Source organism: Pteropus alecto, unplaced genomic scaffold (genome assembly GCF_000325575.1).
Source record: "Pteropus alecto unplaced genomic scaffold, ASM32557v1 scaffold403, whole genome shotgun sequence".
NCBI classification, from domain to species: domain Eukaryota; kingdom Metazoa; phylum Chordata; class Mammalia; order Chiroptera; family Pteropodidae; genus Pteropus; species Pteropus alecto.
Genome location: NW_006434097.1, coordinates 452,388 through 457,849, shown reverse-complemented (window position 1 = coordinate 457,849; position 5,462 = coordinate 452,388).

Here is a 5,462-nt window from a genome sequence, read left to right as displayed (position 1 = left end):
TTGCAAGCATACAGAGAATTCAAGATAAAACATCCTTGTTCCTGTCTTCTCGAACGGGTCAAGGAACGTTCAACATCCTCCTTAGGCCACATACTTCCCGTTCCAGCTGCCTCCCAGACAACCTCCTTAAGTACACTTGGTTTTTAACCCCTGACATTCTGCAGCAGTTCTGGCCGCGGCTCCCCATAACTGGCCTAGGAGAACTTCAGTCCTTTTTTAGCCTTCCACAAGCAGGAAGAGAAATACTCATCTGCTGCCCATGCTATCATCCTGCCCCACCTAAGAGGAGGAAGAAACTGAGAAGTACTTGCAAGGTGCACAACACAGAGACGCACATTCACTAAAAGACTGAGACCTAATTATACAATAATAGACTGCTTTCTTTTCTCCATATCTTATCACTATACCACCAAAGGCCTATTGACCACCACATCTTTTATCTAGTGTATCATGTCTGGTTTTCAAAAAAATTAAAAGACATATTAAAAGGCAAAACAAAACAAAATAAAACAAAGAAAAACAAAACAAAACAAACAACAACGACAAAACAGAAAAGACAAAGCAAGCATCAGAACCAGACTCAGATGTTGCAGGGATGTTGGAATTATCAGACTAATTGAAAACAACTACAATTAATATGATAAAGTCTAAAAGAAAAAGGAGACAACATGTAAGAACAGATGGTTAGTGTAAAGAGAGAAATCAAAATTCTAAGAAACAATGAAAAAGAAATGTTAGAGATCAAAACCACTAACAAAATGAAAAATGCCTTTGATGGCCTAATTAATATAAAGGGCATGAAGATATGACATAAGAAGTAATGAAGGAGAGAATTAATGCTACACATTAATTCAACAGATCCATGAAGCTCAGAGAACACTGAGGATACATGGCAAAAAACCTACACCTAGGAATAGAATATCCGAATTGCAGGAAATTAAGTATAAAAATTTTAAAAGAAGCCAGAGGAATAAAATATTTTACATATAGAGGAGCAAAGAAAATAAATATATTTGACTTCTCAGAAACCACGAAAGCAAGAGAGTAGAGTGAAATACTTAATAGAAAAAAAAAAAAAAACAACTAGAGTTCTATACCTGCAACATTATCCTTGAAAGGTGAAGGAGAAATAAATGCTTTCTCAGACAAACAAAAATTGAGAGAATCTTGTGCCAGTAAACCTTTGCATAAAATGCTAAAAGACATTCTTCAGAGAAAATGAAAATTATACGTCAGAAACTCAGATCTATATAAAGAAAAAAAGCATTGGAGAAGAAATAAAATAAAATCTTTTATATTTTTATTCTTAATTGGTCTAATAGATAACAGTTTATTCAAATAATAATAGCAAATGTATTTAATTATGTATACTTATGTATATTTATATACTTAAGTATCTTTATGTATAAGTAAAATGAATAATAGCAATTATACAAAAAATGGAAGGGAGGCAGGAATATTTTTAAATAAGAAAAGGAACCATAATTAATAGGAAAGTAAATGAAAGTTTATAAAATTTTTAATTAAAACAATAAAAGGTAGAAAAAGAGTGAATATTGGAAGGCAAAAATGATAACAAAGAACAAGAGCAACAAATGAAAAACAATATTAAATATGGTAAATATTAATATAACTATATCAATAATCATGTTAAATGTTAATGGTCTAAATATACCATTTAAATGATAAAAATTTTAAAAGTCGACCAAAAAAAGGCCGAAATATATATATCTAACAACAGGGCATAAAAATGTGGAAGAAAACTTGATTGAGCTGGAAGGAGAAAGAGAAAACCCAGTATTATAGTTGGAGACTTCAACACCTGTCTATCAGAAATGGACTGATCCAGAAAGCTGAAAATCAGTAAGGACAAATGAATTTCACAGCACCATCAATCAACTAAATATACTTGATATCTATAGAGTACTTCACCCAACAAAATGAAAATAAACATTTAACTCAAGCTCATATGGAACATTCACCAGATAGACCACATTCAGGACAATAAAATATGCCTTAAGTAATTTAAAACAACAGAAATGATGCAATATCTGTTTTCAATTACAATGAAATTAAACTAGAAATCAATAACAGAAAGACAGGTAGAAAATCCCAAAACATTTAGAGTTTTAACAACACACTTTTACATAATACATGAGTCAAAGGAGAAATCTCAATAGAAATTTAAAAAATGAAGCAAATATGAAAATACAACTTACCAAAATTTGTGGGATGCAGTGAAAACAGTTCTTAGAGGAACATTTATAGCATCAAATGCATATATGAGAAAAGTCAAGGAGTGACATCAGAAGCGTGGTGGTGTGAGGGGCCCCCTTGATCTGTTCCCTTGAAGTTACAACAAATTAAACATCTGCAATCCGACAGAAAATTCCCAGCCTAACATACAAACACATCTGAGAGACCTGTGCCTCAAAGAGCATCTGAAGGTGGGTGAATCTGGCAAGCAGAGAGGACAAAAGAGAGAAGAGCAGAGACTGGTGCCAGGACACAGCCCTGACCTCCCTGTGAGTACTCCGGGAGAGGGGAGGAATCAGGTTACAGCATGCACTCTCTGTAGCCCAGAGCATTCTGCCTGAGCAATCAGCATATACCACAGCAGTAGAACCCAGCGATCAGGGCAGAGACCAAGGCAGAAACAGAGTACAGAGGGGTGACAGCTGTATTCTAACAACCACCGTTGCCAGGCAGAAAGTTGGCAGTGGTGGTTGTTAGAACACATGGAGCCTGGCCGCCTCCCGCCACCATTTCAAAGTTAGCAGCAGGCTCCACGGGAAACTGCAGCAGTGAGTGTTGAGCTGCAAAGTGAAGAGTGAGAAGTCTGCAACTGCTGAACTGAGTAGATGAACACTGCGGCTGGTCCTAGTGATAAGGGTGGAGATACAGAGGCCAAGCAGCTGACGTCTGGTAGTCAGCATTACTAGAAGGAAAACAGATAAAGGCACACTGGCAGACTCTCCCACCCCACCCCATCCCCACCCATCCAGGCTGATCTGGGCAAAGACACTGAGGCACCACACTGAGGCAGCACAGTACTGCTTCTGGTGGCTGGGGCAGCACTGGAACTTGCAAGGCTCTTTGGGGATTTGGAACGTCACTGCCCATTACATTCTCCCATGGGGGTTGGAACTCTGACACTGAGGCAACTTGGTCACAGAGAAAACACAAACCTCGCCAGGGAATAAAAAAAACCATTATCATTTATTATATTTATTTATTTATTTATTTATTTAATTTTTTTGCCACTTGGCAGAACTCCAAGAGTCCTGGGCAATGCAGAAGTATATGCCACTTACTGTAAAACAAAAGTGAAACCTCTTCTTATCAACCTACTAAAGAGAGATCGCTTTTTAAAATAATTATTTTATTATTATTGTTTATTATGGTGACATTGGTTAACGAAATCCAGTTACTTTCAATTGTACAATTCAACAGTAAGGCATATATATATTGCATTGTGTGTTCACCATCCATAGTTACATTTCTTTCTGTCACCACATATGTGCCCATTTTTATCCCATTTAACTCCCCTCTCTCCCCCGACCTCTGGTAGCCACTAGTTTATTGTCCATATCCACGAGTCTCTGTTTGTCCTGTTCATTTTTTGCTTAGGTTTATAGCCCACATATAGGTGATATCATGTGGATTTCAACTTTTTCTGTCTGGCTTATTTCTCTTACCATGATTATCTCAAGGTCCATACATTCATATTGTCATAAATGGCAGCATTTTATCTCTTCTTATGGCTGTGTACTATTCCATTGTATATATTTACCAATGCTTTTTTATCTAATCATCTGTTGTAGGACACATCTGTTGCTTCTATGTTCTGGACACCGTGAATAACGCTGCTATGAACATCACTGTGCAAATATATTTTCAGATATGAGTTTTTGGGGTAAATACCCAAATACCCAAGTATTTGGGGTAAATACCCAATAGAAAGATTGCTGAATCATATGGTAGATCAATTCTTAGTTTTTTGAGGAACCTCCACACTGTTTTCCATAGTGGGTGTACGAATTTTCAGTCCCACCAGCAGTGTATGAAAGTTCTTTTTCTCTGTATCCCCTCCAACACTTGTTATTACTCGTTCCGTTGATTATAGCTATTCCAACGGGTGTGAGATGGTATCTCATTGTGGTTTTGATTTGCATTTCCTTAATAGCTAATGATGAGCATCTTTTCAAATGTTTTTTGGCCATCTGTATGTCTTCTTGGGAAAAATGTCTGTTCAGGTCATCTGCCTGGTTTTTGATTGGATTGGTTTTTGTTGTTGTTGTCATTGAGTTGTATGAGTTCCTTGTACATTTTGGATATTAGATCCTTATCCAAGACATCGCTTGCAAATATATTTTCCCATTCGGATGGTTGTCTCTTTACCTTGTTGATGGTTTCTTTTGCTGTGCAGAAGCTTTTTAGTTTGATGTAGTCTCATTCCTTTATTTTTGCTTCTAAATCCCTTGCCAAAGTCATAAAATCCTCTTTAAGTCCAAGGTCCTTGAGTTATTCCTATGTTTTCTTCTAAGCATTTTATTGTTTCAGGTCATATATTCAGGTCCTTAATCCATTTTGAGTTAATTTTGGTGTGTGTCGTGATAGACAACAATCTAGTTTCATTCTTTTGCAGGTTCTTTCCAATTTTCCCAGCACCTCTTATTGAAAAGGCTTTCCTTTCTCCATGTTATGTTTTTGGCTCTCTTGTCGAAAATTATTTGCCTATATATATATATATGGATTTATTTCTGAACTCTCGATTCTGTTCCACTGGTCTGTGTGAGTGTTCTACTGCCAGTACCATGCCGTTTTGATAATTGTTGCTTTGTAGTATAATTTGAAGTCAGGCAAAGTGATGCCTCCAGTCTCATTCTTTTTTCTCAGGATGGCTTTGGCGATCTTTTGTGCTTCCATACAAATCTGATGATTTTTTTGTTCTATCTCTTTAAAAAATGCCAATGGGATTTTGATGGGGATTGCTTTAAATCTGTGTAATACTTTGGGTGATAAGGTCATTTTAGCTATATTGATTCCTCCAATCCAGAACACAGAATATCTTTTCCATTTCTTTGTATCTTTTTCAATTTCTTTTAATAGAGTCTTATAGTTTTCATTATATAGGTCCTTCACATGTTTTGTTAAATTTATTCCTAGGTATTTTATTCCTTTTGTAGCAATTGCAAAAGAAATTATTTTTTCCACTTCATTGACTAGCAATTTATCACTAGTGTTTAAGAACACTGTGGACTTTTGCTGAGCAGAAGCTTTTCAATTCGATGTATTCCCATTCATTTATTTCTTCTTTTATTTCCATACCTTTGAGGTCAAATTCATAAGATCATTTTTAAGTCCAAGGTCCTTGAGTTTAGTTCCTATGTTTTTGTAGATGCATTTTATTGTTTCAGGTCTTATATTCAGGTATTTAATCCATTTTGAGTTAACTTTGG